Consider the following 18,354-nt stretch of genomic DNA (forward strand, 5'->3'; position numbering starts at 1 on the left):
CTCGGATTAAACAGGGGTGTACTGCTGGCACTTCGTCAAGCGCTCAGGGTACCGTACACCACCAGCTCCCGCCCGAGACTCTCTCTTTCAGCGCCACAGCCGCTTCGTCCGTCTCCGGCCGTGCCCCTCGCGGGACAACGGAACCGCGGATCGGGACTCCGCACTCGCTTCGCACTAAAAGTGCGTCTCAGCCACACACATTCAAGAGTCTCAACCCAAGATAAGAATTAAATTCCCTTACCTTGATTCGTGCACCAAGTTTCCGGGTCTGCAAGGGTTAACACCTGTGCCTGCCTAGCCCTTTGGCTTTTACGGAGTGTGTAACAATCTCTATTTCCTTTCAGCTGTCCTGAGAAGTCACCTCACCACCCAGACGGGATCGCTAAAATCAGCGGAGTGCACTTATACTGTCCAGAGCAGTGGGGACACCCCAAGAAGCGATAATGAACCCAGGCGAGCCCCCAAATTGTTGGAAATATCCTCAGTTTTTGGTCAGGACGGTATCTCTGATAAAAGCAGTTTTTATTCACAAGTTCAATTGCAGGCCATTGCAACCAGATATTCCAGGTTACAATTTTACCCAAGGTTTGCATTTGTTAATTACATTCTGAAATGTGTTAGTTCACGTGCTATCTTGTACCGGTCAGTCGCCATCCTGCTGTTTCTGCTTCCAAGATGTCTCGGTACTCTTTTCTTAGTGATACGTTAATTCCCTTCCAAGCTTCTTCCCTTCTGTCCCAGAGGCCTTCGTTAAACAAGGAGCCCAGGGGGTCGGTGATTCCAGTCCTTCCCGATATCTCTTCGGGCACATCCTTAGGTATGTCACAACTTGTATATTATTACAATGTGTACAACAAAACATTAAAACATACATTGTTGCTAGTTCATACAGGTATATTGTTAAGTATTTTAACTTCTCCTCTTTGGATCCTTTATTACTCAGGTCTTATTTACAAGCAGCAAAAAACCAGTAGTTCTATTTCAGACAGCTGGACAGACAGGAGCTGCAGTCTTTGTACCTATGACTGCTACCCAATAACTACAAATTGCTTCACTTACACAATGAGACCTTGAAATAAAACATTCTTATCTTACTCGAAATGCAGAAACAACATTTGATTCCCACAGTAACAGAAGAACACGAAGGGAGAGCTCTGCATCCCACTTCTCTGCATTTCTCGTCCCCTGCCTAGGAGGCACACACGCAGCGCTCTCTCTGCTCTCACCACGCAATCGACACAGCTGAAAATAGAGGCCGAGAGTCACACCAAAGCAAAGCAACAAGCACGTACCATAAAGGAAAACAAGCCTACCTTTACACGCTCCACGCCGGCGCGGTCCCACACACGGAGAGCCACGCAGAGACGCAGGTCGCGCAGCTTCCCATCGGCGAAGCAGCTCCCGGCCACGCTCCGCCTTCCAGCCGCTCCCAGACAGCTCGGTGGGGGAATGGGATGATGGTTGACATGATGCGATGTTGCTGCATGCTCTGAGTTAACAGTGCAGGAGATTTTAATGCCGAGTGTTGTGAGCAGTGAACAAGCCCAACTCCCTTAACATGCCTTTGTTGGAGAGCTGCTCCAGCCCTCTGATCATCCCTGTGTCCCTCCTCTAGACACACACCAACAGACCCGAGCCCTTTCTGTACTGCGGGTACCAGACCTGGACGCAGCAGTCCAGATGGAACCTCACAAGGGCAGAAAAGAGGCAGATAATCCTCACCTTCTCTCTGCTGTCTGTCCCCTGTTAACGCAGACCAGGATGCTGTTTACCTTCCAAGCTGCAGCAGCACACTGCTGGCTTAAACCCAGCTTTTGTCCAGCAAGTCCCCCATCCAAAATCTTCTCCTCAGGGCTGCTTTCAAAGAGTTCTTCTCCTAGTCTGTACTCACAACAAGGACTGCTCCTGTACAGATGCATTAATATAAATTGTAAAGTTAGAACTACAGAGTAAAAGGAGAGCTAGAGAGTATCTAACTCTCACCAGTGCTGAGGCTTTCAGTCAAAATGAACACTCACCCACACAGAGCCTCACCACAAAAACTCCACAAACCAGCACCCTCCAGAAAGAAATGCTACCTTAGCGGTGGCCAGCCCTTAAATGGGATCTGGGAGAGAGGTGGAGTCAAGCTCCACTCCTTCCAGGAGCTCACCTGAATTACCTTCACCTGTGCTCCTGCAGTTGACTCATCGCTTGCCTCAGCTGGTTAATCAGAGGTTGAGGCTGTGATCGACAGTTTCCCTTACAGTACCCAAAGTGAGAAGCCAGTTCTTCAGCTGGCTTCATTCTACACGTGGCATGATCTATAACTACATACTAAAACCAAAAGTTGCTAATATTTCATCGTGCAAGCATTGTATGAATTAGCAGCCTTTGCAGGCAGACAGGCTGCTAGCTTGTCAGATAGCAGCATCTTTTATTTTGCATTCTCCAGAGATTAATAGCCCTTCTACTCTTTTTCTTAATGAGAAAAACAGGCAAGCGTGGTACAGCCAGACAGTGGTATTCATTACGATTCCCTCCAGCTTTATATTGAGAAAAAGAGGAAAGGGGGAATGCTATGAAATCACTAAAGTGCTTCTGTAAGAAAGGCAGTTAGGTATAGGTTTCAAATGCAGTTTCCCCAGTGATGTGTCCGTGGGAGTTGTTGGTGTTAAGCACTCGAGAATAAAGAATAAATAAATCATAGCATAATAAGATAGCACAAACAGAATAATGCAATAGTAAAGCAGACCCCGGTAGAAGGGCTGGGATGTCCAAATCAATCTGACGGTGCCGAGATGTTTATTTCCCATCTACTGAGCTCACTCGCTACCAGACTCCACAAAATCCCTTTTCTGGTCACCTACGTGGAAACAAACACGAGCTGGTGGCAGAATAAATCTAGAGGTATGAACAGAAATGCTAAGAGACACCACAGAATATATCTGGTAATATAGGTGGAATTAAATATAAACAAAAGAAAAGTAATTCTACAGTATTTCAGACTTTTTTGTTAACAGATGGAAGAAAAGCAAATAGTTTGAAAGAGGAAAATACTCTTTGTAATAGAGGTTAATGGATAAAAGCAGAACCTCCTCACAGTGACCACCTTTCAAGCGGAAGCATAATAATTGTGCATTAGCACGAGAGAAGCCAATTGCGACAAAACTTTTCAAGGAAAGAAAGGATGACGCAGAAGAGATGCAGAGCTCGAGAGCTACCAGAGGACAAATATCACATAAGACAGCCACTGTGTGAGACGGTGTCATTAACTGCTCAGAGCAATAGCAGGAAGTAATAAATGCAAACTGCCAGCTCACATCTATGCAATGCTAAGCTGAGAAGACCTAGCGTATTACCCGGGTGCATTTGTGAGGTGCGCTACATGCACTACAGCAGCTATGACGCTTCCAATTTCTGCCCAGGCAAATTTGTAACAAGCGTTAGTACTGTTACATGGCTCGCTCAAACTATTTAGCCCTGTATCTTCCGGGCAAGATAATGACTCTGCTTCCAGTAATGGAGCAATATCATGTGAAGCCATCTCACTTATCTGTGCAAAAGCAGTATTACACAATGTCACCGCCCCCTACAAATTCCTTCCCTCTGCTGTGTGCCAGGAAGAGGGAGTGACATGATTTCCTTTCCTGACAGAGATAAATTATTTTCAAGATAGCAGTGTCTGCAAGATGCGCTCAGCAAAGAGAGTGGCCACATAAACTTTGACATTTACTTTGGAAATACAGATATTTTCTAATCTCATGTCATTCAGTACTCATTCAATATTCATGACATTTCCCGCCCACTCATTGAATATTCATTCAATACTCATTCGATATTCATGACGTTTCCCACCCACTCATTAAATATTCATCCTGTTCTCATTCAATATTCATGACTTTTCCCGCCCACTCATTAAACATTCATTGAGTACTCATTCAATATTCATGACTTTTCCCGCCCACACATTGAATATTCATTCAATACTCATTCGATATTCATGACTTTTCCCGCCCACTCATTAAACATTCATTGAGTACTCATTCAATAATCATGACTTTTCCCGCCCACTCATTGAATATTCATCCTGTTCTCATTCAATATTCATGACTTTTCCCACCCACTCATTGAATATTCATTCAATACTCATTCAATATTCATGACTTTTCCCGCCCACTCATTAAACATTCATCGAGTATTCATTCAATAATCATGACTTTTCCCGCCCACTCATTGAATATTCATCCTGTTCTCATTCAATATTCATGACTTTTCCCGCCCACTCATTAAACATTCATTGAGTACTCATTCAATAATCACGACTTTTCCCGCCCACTCATTGAATATTCATTCAACACTCATTCGATATTCATGACTTTTCCCACCCACTCATTAAACATTCATTCAGTACTCATTCAATATTCATGACTTTTCCCACCCACTCATTAAAAATTCATTAAATACTCATTCAATATTCATGGCTATTTTTTTTCCCACTCATTCAATATTCATTCAGTTCATTCATTCACAGCGTTATAGCCACGTTCTTTAAAGTTCCGAAGATACTGCCCTAAGTTAATGTTGACCAAGAATTGCCTGATATCAGTGCCACCGCCTGTGGGTGACGTGATGGCAGCTTCATTCCAAATATTCCCCCGACAGTCACGTAGAAGTAGTCAGGATAATTGCATTGTCAATAGCAACAGAAGTCTCTTCATTTGTTGTCAGCCAGCCAACAGAAAGCACCAGTTTCTCAGAGATAATTCTTTGAGGCTCTTTAGTTCAAACTGTTATTTTGTTGTTCTTGTGGTTGTTTTTTAAAGACAGCAAACCTACAGAAAATAAAAACAAAATTAGAAACAAACAAACGAGAAATATCACTGTATAAAAAGGCTTGATTTCACATTAGTCTTGGATAAAATTCTGAAAAGCTCCTTGCCATTTGCACAGTAATTTAACACTATCTTAACTAGGAAAACTTCAAATGGGTTAAACGGCATAACCTCTCCCTCCTTGTATAATCAGCTCTATAAAGAAGACGACTTAAACAGCAAGCTGAAAGTAAAGGTATTACATATACCTTATTATCCAAAATATTCTCTTAAAAAAAAAAAAAAAAAAAAAAATGACACTACTTATTATCTAGAATTGAACTACTTCTGTGCTGTATCATTACCTCCACTGAAGGATAAAACCTCTTCCGGTATGATTTCTTTAATGCATTTGAACAACTAAATCATTATTTCGACTTTAAAATAGATATAGCAAAAAACCAAAACACAATCTTCACATTTACACAATGTACGTGTGATGGCATGATAGGAGGAAAAAGTGAAATGGAACAAAGTGAATTTTTTTCTCTGGAATGTATATAAAAAACATAGATTGTATATATATGTATTTATGTGTGTGTATACGTATATCAGAGCACTATTCTTATGTAAGTTTCGTTATTTATAACACCTCTCTGCATTCTTAAGAATGTATCCAACTTCAGTCCTTGGGCCGTATCTTTATCAGCTTCGATTTCTGTTCACAAAGTTTCCGAGCAGCAACACGCCATCTTCAGTAAGAAAGGTTCCTTCACAGACTTCAAGCATCAGAATTTCCTCGAGCTTTTCATATAAACCCCTTCACAAAACATAAAGCTCAACGCTACTGCCCCTCACCCACCTCTATACTCCTGAAAAATATGTATACAAAGACATTTTATGTCTAAAAGTTGAACCTATCTTCTTAGCATGGGGTAACTACTACAGAAATGACTAAGGCAAGCAAAAAAAAAAAAAAAAATTAAAAAAAAAAAAAAAAGAATAGGCAGAAACTGTTTGAGTCTCAGTGCATCATACACTCAGCAGTTTCCATCTTCCTTGGTTTCGTGGTGTTGTTTAGGGTCTTTGACCCAGAGGTGTTAACGTGGATTTTCACTCAGTGTCATTCTTTCAATCCTTCCACCTTCAGCGATGACAAAAAGTCACTTAGGTAAACACTTACACTTTTCTGTACCTAAGTACTGTGTTTCCTACATGCAGTGTCTCTGCCCCCACCTTATGCCGGAACACCTCCAGTTCTGTTTCTTCAGGAACTCAAACAACCGCATATTATCAGTTACTTGGATCCATCTCTATACAAACCACAACACACTGGATTATCTTCTATACAAACTCTGCTTCCAAATTTGTACATTATTTCTTTTTGCGGCACATTTCACAACATAGTACAGAGCAGACCTACAAAGGAAAAAGGTGCTTGTTGAGAACCACAAAATGACAGCAATGCTAGGAGGCGAAGGCCAAGGCCATTCTTCATTTGAGCAGTCATCTCCAGCTGAAGCCCTTTTAAAGAAAACGGGCAACTCTGACCTACCAATACAGCTCGTTAAGTAGCGAGTTCACTGTCATCTGTTGTTGTATCGGTGAAGAGGATTCTGTTTATTTTGGTATAACTGCTCTCAGATGATGCTGCAAGTAACATACAACTAATGAAATCCACAAACAGGTGTGTGCTTATATCACAGGCCAGAGAATAAATAGCACATCATTTATGCTCCGGTGTTTTAGCCTCAAAAAGCATACAGAAAAAATTGGAACCCAACGATCACCTCACCCAAAATGGGACGCTATTTAAAAGTAATGACAACCATTGAAAAAGAGCGCGTTGGCCCAGTCTTTAACTGTCACAATTGCAGGGTTTTTAGGAAGATTTTATAACCCCTTTTTAAGCTCTTCCCTATCCTGGACAATATGGCTATTTTCACAGAGCGTATCCCACACAGCTATCTGGCATCTAGCTGTTGGACCTTTCCACACATATCTACCCCAAGACCAAAACTGGTAATAACAATGCTATCAGTCTTGTTAGTTGTTATTTTTACTGCGTTACATTGCAACGGTTTGCAATCTGGCTGGACTTATGTGCTCAAGAAGTATCAGATATTCCAGCTGTATACGTCCTGCCTCAATAGACAGTTGTCCACCGTACATATTCCAGACGCTACGAGAGAGTCCCTTATATCAAAACCACCAGTTGGTCCCTCCCTGCTTTATTGTCAAATTTTACATTTTCCAGATAATTCTCAAGATAACGAATGGGATACACTCCGTTACAGCAGTAAAAACTTCTCGTTACGACGTGGAAAACTCTGTGTGAGCATTAGTTGTATATAGGTTACAGTGCTTTCCCACTTACATATACAATTTATTCATCTATTCAAGGAGAAGTTAAAGGTTAAAATATTAATTTAAAAAAAAATAAGCATATAAAAAAAACTTTCCATTCTTTCCTTTTAACTCTTATCTTTTAAAAGTTTTCCTGTGGCAGCAGTTCCCAGGCCTCAGGAGTAGTGGATGCCTTTACCAGTGTGTAGTGAGTCCATCCTTTCTCAGCCGTCCTCACAGCTGTTTCAGTCATTAGAAGTACTTGGAACCGTCCTTCCCAGTCAGGTTGCAGCTTTGTCTCCTTCTTCATCTGGATTAGGATCCAGTCCCCGGCAATTATTTCTACATCATCCTGCTCTATAAGGATGGGCCTGGTATTTCGGGGATCTTTGGAGTGAGAGTCAATGTACCCCTTTTGCCTCCAATACAGTAAACACTGTATGAGATATTAAAACCGGTATACTTTGGCCCGTGTAGATTTACAGGCTTCTTGAATATAGAGCACCAGTGCAGCCACCGCACTCACGCACCCCGGCCATCCCTTATTCCCTTCAAACTTTTTGGAGCTTTATGATCAGTTCGTAGCTGTGTATCCACATTCGGCACCATCCTGACATTCTTGGGAACGTATGGAGCTCCTTGGCAATTTGCAGCTCAGGGGTTTGGCAGATGGGTTCTTTCCTGGCAGTCCTTAAGGCTCAAAGTCCAGCTGTAATCCCATATCCCAAATATGTCACTTGCCGTTAGAGTTATTTGTGCTTTCTGTAGACCAAGAAACTCAGCAAACTCACAGTTCATTACACAGTTCTTTTCTTGTCACGGCATCCACTTGCTGCAGTAAAGTTCCACCCTGGGATGAAGGATCCCAGGCCTCGAGCTCACGAGTTGACCGGTACTCAAAAATCATTAAGCTGTTCTCACAACCCTGGGTAACACTGTCCAGGTTAACTGGACATTAGGACATCCCTCTATTAGGGCTTTTTTATTCAAAAGCAAATAACCGGGCAGAAGAGACATCCACCAAATCCAGAAGGTAAACTCCACCTATTCATTCCTTAACCGGGTTAATAAAGTGCACAGACTTGCCACCACTGAGTGTATGCATTCAACAGTTCTATTACTTGCCCTCAAGTCTTGTTCCAAACTATAGCACTCGCTATCAAAACATTTTGCAAAATTGGAATCCAAACTCCAAAAAGTTACCTATTATTTCTTTTATCCTGCTGCAGTTACATATCCTCAAAGGGCACCGCTTTACCCTGTCTGGGCGAGCTCTTGCTTTTAATTTCTATTTAGGGCTTCACATTTGGCTCTGATGCCCACACCCCTAAGTATATCATATTTGAAATTGCTGTGACTCCTGGGGGTACAGCATTGTTTGTCCCAGTTTGTGTTAAAGCCAGACTTACAATTCTTAATTGGTCAATATTCTTGGACTCTTAGCTCCAGTTTTATTAAATTTCTTGCCAGAGTAACCTGCCAGGTACAAAAACTCCTGTATTCCTACTTGTTTTCCTAGCTTATATTTAATAAATCTAATAATAATAATAATAATACCTTTTCTTGTTGGGCAGTATCTTCTACTACTGTTACAAAACCATCTACGAGTGCAAAGAAGAATACCATATCCACCAGAAAATAAACCACTTCATCCTGCTTCCCTACATGCAGTTTCCCGTTGCAGTTTGCACACTGCTTTCCTTCCAGCGGGGCAGAGCCCTCCCTGGGCTCTTCAAGCCCCTACCCCCCCCATCTTCCTGAGGGGATCTCTGGGTCCTACGACTCTATTCTAGCACAAAACAGTAACAGCTGTTATTATTCCCAATTCCCTTTCTATCTGCTTGTCAGTTTTTGTTGTTGTTGTTTGTTTTCATATCATTCTCCTCCTCTCTTCAGCCCTGACATCCCCGTTATACCTTGCCAGTCCTTGCTTCCTTCAGCCTGTGTTTGTCCCAAAGTTCCTCACTTTCCAAACTCTCATCATTACGTAAACTACTAACATCCTATTTCAGTTTCAGCTCCTTCTCTCCAGAGGTGTCCGGTGCTAACACTGGGATTTCAGCTTTCCTACATCTCTGCACATGAAGGCTATTCTCACTTCCATTGCACCCTTCCCCTCCACCTCCCCCTTTGCTGTTTACAGCAGCAGTCTCCATCCCTTCAGTTCCTTGGGCTGTTCCACCCATATCTTTATGGCCTTATTTCATGTTTTTCTCGATTCCCAATTTCATCTTTATCCCCTAGTTTTAATACAGCATTCTCAAAAAGTGGTATTGTCATCCTGGTTCTCTCTACCCCTGCTATCTTTAAGCTCTCATTTATTAATTTGAGTCTTAACACCTCATGGGCCAGCAATGAACGAGCTGCCCCCGTATCAACTAAAGGCACAACTTCTTCCCCCTCAGGTCCTGCTTTCATATTTACCAGAGGCTCCTGGTGGGACCCAAGTTTTGAAAGCCCCAGAAATTGATCTAATTGTTCTGCTGCTCTTATAAGACCCTCAATTAAAGATTTCATTTCCTTCTTAACATTTCTGATTTCTCCACTAGTGAGTGGGGAGTTTACATGGCACATTTATCCTTGTCCCAGTGGGACCTCCCATAAGGGGTACACCGAGGTGCTGGTACAGCTGGTGTCTGGGAAAGGAAAATTTCTGATATCCCTTTTACATTGCTTGAATTCTCTCCTGAGCCCAGCATGCCCCCCTTCCTGTTAAATGACCCTATGTGCTTTACCATTTTCTCTTACTGGGGCAGTGCCTGTCTCCCTTTGTGCAACACTGGGGTTATGGGGGGGGGGGGGGGTGGTAGACTCTCTAGAGAGTACCATTGATTAGTTCCCTTTTCTAATTCCTCTCCTTCCTGGTCTGGAACTTATTTTTGTTGTTTTTACTAGTAACAGGCTGATTTCTTGTATCCAACAGGCAGCATATTCTGATTCTTTCTTTGAAAAGCACTTTTCTTCTTTAGGTATAAATTCAAGATCTGACAAACCCAACCTTCATCAGATCCATCTTTTGGCCAAAATATTGATTTTTCCCCGTATTGTGTCTCTAGGCCGTATCTGTACACAGTATTTAAGCATCTTGTTCCTATCCTTGTTCCTGGTTTTGGGATCATTCTTCCAACTCTGAAGCATCTTTCCCAAGGGGCTATCTTTGGGCACAGTGTTAGGGACCCTCTTACCCTGTTCTATGGAGCTATTACCCATCCCTCGAGAGTGCTGCTGTGAACTACCCAGCTCTCAGGTTACCACACTCCGACTCTCGGATTAAATAGGGGTGTACTGCTGGCACTTCATCAAGCGCTCAGGGTACCGTACACCACCAGCTCCCGCCCGAGACTCTCTCTTTCAGCGCCACAGCCGCTTCGTCCGTCTCCGGCCGCGCCCCTCGCGGGACAACGGAACCGCGGATCGGGACTCCGCACTCGCTTCGCACTAAAAGTGCGTCTCAGCCACACACATTCAAGAGTCTCAACCCAAGATAAGAATTAAATTCCCTTACCTTGATTCGTGCACCGAGTTTCCAGGTCTGCAAGGGTTAACACCTGTGCCTGCCTAGCCCTTTGGCTTTTACAGAGTTTGTAACAATCTCTGTTTCCTTTCAGCTGTCCTGAGAAGTCACCTCACCACCCAGACGGGATCGCTAAAATCAGCGGAGTGCACTTATACTGTCCAGAGCAGCGGGGACACCCCAAGAAGCGATAATGAACCCAGACGAGCCCCCAAATTGTTGGAAATATCCTCAGTTTTTGGTCAGGACGGTATCTCTGATAAAAGCAGTTTTTATTCACAAGTGCAATTGCAGGCCATTGCAACCAGATATTCCAGGTTACAATTTTACCCGAGGTTTGCATTTGTTAATTACATTCTGAAATGTGTTAGTTCACGTGCTGTCTCGTGCCGGTCAGTCGCCATCCTGCTGTTTCCGCTTCCAAGATGTCTCGGTACTCTTTTCTTAGTGATACGTTAATTCCCTTCAAAGCTTCTTCCCTTCTGTCCCAGAGGCCTTTGTTAAACAAGGAGCCCAGGGGGTCGGTGATTCCAGTCCTTCCCGATATCTCTTCAGGCACATCCTTAGGTATGTCACAACTTGTATATTATTACAATGTGTACAACAAAACATTAAAACATACATTGTTGCTAGTTTATACAGGTAGATTGTTAACTATTTTATCTTCTCCTCTTTGGATCCTTTATTACTCAGGTCTTATTTACAAGCAGCAAAAAATCAGTAGTTCTATTTCAGACAGCTGGACAGACAGGAGCTGCAGTCTTTGTACCTATGACTGCTACCTAATAACTACAAATTGCTTCACTTACATAATGAGACCTTGAAATAAAACATTCTTATTATACTCGAAATGCAGAAACAACATTTGATTCCCACAGTAACAGAAGAACACGAAGGGAGAGCTCTGCATCCCACAGCTCTGCATTTCTCGTCCCCTGCCTAGGAGGCACACACGCAGCGCTCTCTCTGCTCTCACCACGCGATCGACACAGCTGAAAATAAAGGCCGAGAGTCACACCAAAGCAAAGCAACAAGCACGTACCATAAAGGAAAACAAGCCTACCTTGACACGCTCCACGCCGGCGCGGTCCCACACACGGAGAGCCACGCAGAGACGCAGGTCGCGCGGCTTCCCATCGGCGAAGCAGCTCCCGGCCACGCTCCGCCTTCCAGCTCCGGCGGCAGCCGCACAGTCGCCGGTCCCCCCCACCCCCGGCCTTACGCAGAGCCCAGCCCCGGCTTCCCCTGCCCGCAGCGGGGCGCTGCCGGCCGACCGCTCCCAGACAGCTCGGTGGGGGAATGGGATGATGGTTGACATGATACGATGTTGCTGCATGCTCTGAGTTAACAGTGCAGGAGATTTTAATGCCGAGCGTTGTGAGCAGTGAACAAGCCCAACTCCCTTAACATCCCTTTGTTGGAGAGCTGCTCCAGCCCTCTGATCATCCCTGTGTCCCTCCTCTAGACGCACACCAACAGACCCAAGCCCTTTCTGTACTGGGGGTACCAGACCTGGACGCAGCAGTCCAGATGGAACCTCACAAGGGCAGAAAAGAGGCAGATAATCCTCACCTTCTCTCTGCTGTCTGTCCCCTGTTAACGCAGACCAGGATGCTGTTTACCTTCCAAGCTGCAGCAGCACACTGATGGCTTAAACCCAGCTTTTGTCCAGCAAGTCCCCCATCCAAAATCTTCTCCTCAGGGCTGCTTTCAAAGAGTTCTTCTCCTAGTCTGTACTCACAACAAGGACTGCTCCTGTACAGATGCATTAATATAAATTGTAAAGTTAAAACTACAGAGTAAAAGGAGAGCTAGAGAGTATCTAACGCTCACCAGTGGTGAGGCTTTCAGTCAAGATGAACACTCACCCACACAGAGCCTCACCACAAAAACTCCACAAACCAGCACCCTCCAGAAAGAAATGCTACCTTAGCGGTGGTCAGCCCTTAAATGGGATCTGGGAGGGAGGTGGAGTCAAGCTCCACTCCTTCCAGGAGCTCACCTGAATTACCTTCACCTGTGCTCCTGCAGTTGACACATCGCTTGCCTCAGCTGGTTAATCAGAGGTTGAGGCTGTGATCGACAGTTTCCCTTACAGTACCCAAAGTGAGAAGCCAGTTCTTCAGCTGGCTTCATTCTACACGTGGTACAGCCAGACAGTGGTATTCATTACGATTCCCTCCAGCTTTATATTGAGAAAAAGAGGAAAGGGGGAATGCTATGAAATCACTAAACTGCTTCTGTAAGAAAGGCAGTTAGGTATAGGTTTCAAATGCAGTTTCCCCAGTGATGTGTCCGTGGGAGTTGTTGGTGTTAAGCACTCGAGAATAACTAGCTATTTGACAAAGATCTCTAAAGGGAACAAGTCGAAGATTACGTGATGGCTTAGGTTACAAGGGACTTCAAAGATCACGTGTAAGAGGCTACAAGTAAGAAGGGGGCAGACTCTTTAGCAGGGCCTGTCCTGATGTGTCAAGGGGAAGCGGTTTCATACTAAAAGAAGGGAGTTCGGGATTGGATTTGGAAATGTTTTTTTCCGATAAGGGTGGCAAGACACTGGAACGGGTCTCCTGGAGATGTGGAGACGCCCTGTCCTTGGAGACGTTCGAGGTCAGGCTGGACAGGGCTCTGAGCACTGTAATCTAGCTGTAGGTGCCCCTGCCACAACGGCCAGTTCCTTCAGAACCTTGGATGCGTGCTGTCTGGCCCCATACACTTGTACATATTTAGTCTCATGAGGTGGTCTGTGACTTGCTCTGCTTTTAGAGAGAGAGGCATTTTGCTCCCCTGACCCCCACCTAGAGGTTCAGGGATGTGAGTGGTGTGAGAAGCCTGACTGGCAGTGAAGACTGAGGCAAAGCACTTGTTGCGCATCTCAACCTTCTCCACATCAGTTATAACCGGTTCTCCTTTTCCATTTATCAGAGGGGTGCACTCTCCTTTGCTTGTCTTTTCTGACCGCTGTACCTGTAGAACCCCTTCTTGTTCCTTTTCAGATCTCACGCTAAATTCAGTTCCATCGGTGCCTCAGCTTTCCCGATCCCATATCTGCACATCTAGATGGCATTCCTGTATTACTCTCAGGCCGCACGTCTCTGCTTCCGCCACCTCTGCATTTTCTTCTTTTCCCTCAGTTTGACCAGCAGGTCCTTGCTCAGCCATACTCGCTTCCTGCCTCTTCTGCTTAATTCCTTATGAAATGTCCATTAAGAGAGCGGAATGGTTACCTCAACATGAATTACTGAGTGATTCTGAAAAGCGGCGTTTCAAGCAGAAGCTGGTAACAAGAAAGAACGTTGACAGGACAACAGATGAGGTGGGCATAAAGCAGCATTACAGTCTGCTGGGTAGGACACATCAGAATGTGACGTTTTACTGTCTTTGGTGCTGTTTAGCTTGACTCTGATGCTAGCGATTAGAAACATGCTGTTTGTTGTTAAAAAGAACCAAGTACTGCACTCTGTTTTGGTTTTCAGCATGTACCCACCATCATGGTCACCAACTTCTTTAAACATTTGTGGGTTTTTTTTCTATCGCGATACTTTTTTAAAAATATTTTTCTGACGCTATCTGCAAAGGTACAACTGATTCAAGTTATACCACGTTCTATTGAGTTGCTCTGTCTCTTCCCAGACTACGCGAGTGTCAAGTTGCCAATGTTTTATTTGGTTTCTGATCAGGAAAGGAGTTTCCCCTGCAAGTAAAGCAATATTTTAAAAGCTTTAAGAGTGGAATATTGCCTTTGGGGATAGCTGTGCTTTTTTGGTTCAGCTACAGGCAAAGGCCTGTGTATGGGAACTATCGAGTGGAGGCCCGAACCACTGATTGAGCACCTGGGGAAAGGACCCAGTCAGCCCTGGGAGCACAGGTGAAAGCAACTGAGCTGTGTGAGCAGAAGGGGTGGAACCTGGCTGCACCTCTCTTAGACCTCATTTAAGGGCTGACTGCCACTGGGGAAGGGTTTCTTCCTGGAGTGTTCTCTTTGGTGAGGCTTTTCTCTGAGAACCTACAATCTTCTTATATGGGTAAGCATTTTTTTTTTTTTTTTTCTTTCTTTCTCTGTTGTGCCATGGCTGTCATTATATCTCTGGTGAAACACCATTTCACTCCACCAGTGAAAGGTGGCTGCCCTCTGGTTTAAAATGGCTGAGTGATTAGGGGCATTATCCAACGAACCAGAACTCACTGTGCTACTTCTTAATCTAAGGTGCTTAAATTCATGTTACTGAGAAGTATAGTTTGTAGTCAGGGAGCAGGGAAGGAGTAGACTTGTTCCTGTACTCTTTTGAAATCAAGTTGCACTTTAGAGAGGGCTTGCCTACAGCAGGGAAGGAAATGGAATGTGCTGCTTTGCGAGGGAAGGATTTTAAGGGAGGAGGAAGGTACCTGCTTGCAACTCAGATGCTGAAGTTCTGTCCAGGGAATGCACAATTGAAGCCCTTTGGACCACACAGGGCATTCGGTTTTGGTTTAACGCAGTCTAATGGGCTATGAGAACCATTAGCAGCATTTTAAAAGGAAGAAAAGAATCGTCACATACAGGCCATTGGCTCTTCAGTATAGAAAGCTGTTCCAAGCTTGTGGTTATCTGCTTTTCAAGGCTTCCCAGGCTGAGAATGCTAAGTCACCTAGGATTATCTCAGGCAGGTTGCTTTCTTCAGCATTTCCTGCTTCCTAACTTAGTGCCCTACATGTTTCCCTCCCACCCCCCAGCCCCCCCCCCCCCCCCCCCCCCTTACCTGTTTTGTGAGCTGGCTAACAGAATTTAATTGCAGCTTGCTCTCTGGATTGACCAGATAGGTGAACTTTGGGGAGTACCTTAAGACCATGTAGGTAGCAATTATGATTTGCTGATCTCTGTCAGTTTGTTCCAGAATCATTGCTTGCGGGGCTTTTTGCAGTACTATTAGGCTAGTCCGCTTGCTTTCCAGGCCTCTCTGTGCTGTAAGTTCTTCCCTTTCCTCTTTTCTCATGCTATACTCTTTACTTGCAGCAGTTTCTCAATTCCTTATCAGCTATTATTCCAGCTTCTTAAGTCCTCTTTTTCCTGTTAGTGATGTATATATTAATATATGTATTTCCTATGGAATGTGCTGGGAACACGCAGTTTTGAACTCTGAGATTCACTTATCAGCACCCTTACAGCGTTTAGGCACCCTATATCTTGTCCTGCACACGTGGGGCATTGTGCCTCCGTTGCTCTTCCAGGGCTTGGGACAAGGCAGTCCTACCTTCCTTGCCCGTGGGTTCTCTCAGGCCTGAGATTTGTGTTTGCTATTTGCTTGGTTTTTCCTTTTACTTTCGCATGGCATCAGCGTCCCAGGCAGCCCTTGGAAAGCTGTGTAGGTGTGTTGGTTTCTGTGATTAAGTGTCAGGCCCAGTTGGACTGCAGTAGGGCAAACTGATAGAACTACCTGACCACAGCTGGTCTCCCCAAGCATATGAATTGGTCTATGGGACTGGCCTGCTGCCTGTCAATTATGCATGAAAACTCCACTAGCTGTTTTGGGCTATTGGGTGGTGCTTTGAACAGTAACTGTGGAGTTACTGGAGTTATAGAAATATTTGCCAGTCTTTTCAAATCCTATGGGTTTGGCCTGTTTTTCATTACAGCTGCAGTGTGTGGCATTGGCACAGCCAGTCCTGCCACTCCAGGAGAGGAAGTGGGGCATCTGCCAGCACCTCCAAAGAGTTGTCACGTCACCTGCCTCTGAGGCCTCTAGAGTCCAACTGAAGGATTGTTGGGCTGTGTGCAAGCTCTTTGGTGCTCCCTACGAAGATCGCCCGATGTTAAGACTGGAAAAGTGACTGCAGTATCTCCACAAGATGATTCATGCCTCGAAGCCAAGGTCACAGTCTCCTTTTGAATGCTTTTCCCCCTATACCGCTGGGCATGCAAACTAGATGAGGTCAAACTTTGAAGTTTGCTCCGATTCTGGTATTTGGATTTTTGTGGATCTTTGCCTGGATCAAGCTGTAAGCAATTCCAGAAAAGCATCCGACTTTGTGAAGCGTGGCGTGACTTCATCTGCTTCTTGACCCGCGGGCTGTCAGCGTATAGCTACTTTCTCAGTTTTTGTTGGGTGTCTTCCAGCCCTACTGTATTTCCTATTTCACCTCCTTTATTAGCATGACTGAGCACCTCTTGAGTGTTACTCTGACAGGGTTGGTTTGTTGGAGTTGATAATTTCTGGGAGTTGTACAGCCGGACCTCTGTTTTTAAGTTCCACTTACCCCATAGTGTATTTATTTTGCCTTGAAATGGCTCAAGGAAATGCAGGCAAACTCAAATCTGCGTGTGGTTTTACTTGGAAGGCTTAATGAGAGATGTTGACCCGTGTGTTTCTAGCCTGTTTCTACAACAATAGAAGTTGTTTTGAGTTCACAATGAACTTCTCTCACATATTCAAAGATGAAAATACTGAGCAGCTACTTTTTCAGCTAGAGAACAGTGCATCTGAGCAGTTGCAGAACGTTGCATTGACAAACTTTCCTCTTGCTCATCACATTCTCTTTTTATGAAGGAATGACCTTGGTCCCAAATATTAGCCCTATATTTCTTTCTGGCCTTTTAAGGCATGTTACAAACAATCTTTTGATGATTTGATGTAACCTTTGATTTTTTGCTAACAATGAATCTCCATGAAATTAGTTAAAGAGCAAGGCAGGCTACAAGGAGAAGGGAAAACTCAAAGAGTATAGGCAGGTGATTGTGGGAAGTAGGGCCGTGCTGCCTCAGTGTGGGCTTGGTGCTTCAGGCACGTCTAGCTTTGATCCTGGGCTCTTCTGGTTGCCTGACTTTACTAGCCGATGTCAGTAGGATTACAGGAGATGTTAAATGGGATGAGTGTTTACTGTATTGCAGCTTTGGTCTATACCCACTGCTGGGAAGCACGCAGGCAGTGTGGCTGTGGGCAGCTGGAGTCACTGCTCGGAGTCACGCCGCTCAGTGGACTTGAGTTAGCATCTCATTAGAAGACACTTCAGCTGAAAAGAAAATAGGCCAAGCACAGGAGTCTGGTGTCTCATCTCTTCTGTGTGCTAGGACCCCCTGCCTCTAACTAAACCTGTCTGCTCCACACAGCTGCAGTTTCTAATCACGTTTCCCTGGGGCACCTAGTGCTAATGCCCTGGTGCACAGCCTCCTCCTGGCTTCAGCCAGCTGTCAGCACTGCTACCGGGGAGCTGGGAGCCTTCTGCCATCAGTAAGTCCACTTTCCTTACTGGCACTGAGTGCGGGAGTTCTAAGTAATTGCTCAATGTGTTTCTTAATTGATCTGGTTTGTGGCTTACTATGGCTTACTATGAAAATCTGCTGATGTGTTTTGGTTTTCAGCCCGCAAATGATTCTTGGAGAGCTTGCTTGTTGCTGTTAGAGTTGCTGGAGAAACGTCCTGTTGTAAGAGACCATGCTTTTTACACTATTGCCTCAAACTTTGCTGAAGAAGCACAAGTCCAGGCAAGCCCTGGGCAGGGGATGAGGAATCCTTCATCTGAGGGTAACAGATGGATAAGTCCAGGGGCAACGAGAGAGAGATATGCTGCAGGTGAATGGCCGTGAAGTGGTCTTTTGTGTGGGCTTATATCAAGGAAGATGGCCATCCCGGGGCTACTCACAAGGCGAGCCCCCAGGAATGTCAGGTAGGCAGAGAAGAAGTAGATTAAAAAGAGCACGGACAAACCACGAATTGAGGTTTTTCT

The 18,354-nt window shown here is 44.6% G+C and overlaps 1 long non-coding RNA gene across 3 annotated transcripts; it reads right to left on the minus strand.

The window, feature by feature from the left end:
- Positions 1-452: 452 nt before the first annotated feature.
- Positions 453-11,823, minus strand: LOC140253116 (uncharacterized). Of its 3 annotated transcripts, none has more exons than XR_011903771.1 (5): positions 11,717-11,823; positions 4,552-4,814; positions 1,773-1,905; positions 1,314-1,489; positions 453-1,242 (listed from the first exon to the last, which is right to left on the minus strand). It is a non-coding gene; the product is annotated as an uncharacterized lncRNA (long non-coding RNA). The 3 variants fall into 3 exon arrangements; XR_011903773.1 differs by having other exon boundaries at positions 1,723-1,905; positions 11,717-11,817; XR_011903772.1 differs by having other exon boundaries at positions 1,314-1,905; positions 11,717-11,811.
- Positions 11,824-18,354: the final 6,531 nt, after the last annotated feature.

The sequence above is a fragment of the Excalfactoria chinensis genome, chromosome 5 (genome assembly GCF_039878825.1).
Source record: "Excalfactoria chinensis isolate bCotChi1 chromosome 5, bCotChi1.hap2, whole genome shotgun sequence".
In the NCBI taxonomy this organism is placed as follows: Eukaryota; Metazoa; Chordata; class Aves; order Galliformes; family Phasianidae; genus Excalfactoria; species Excalfactoria chinensis.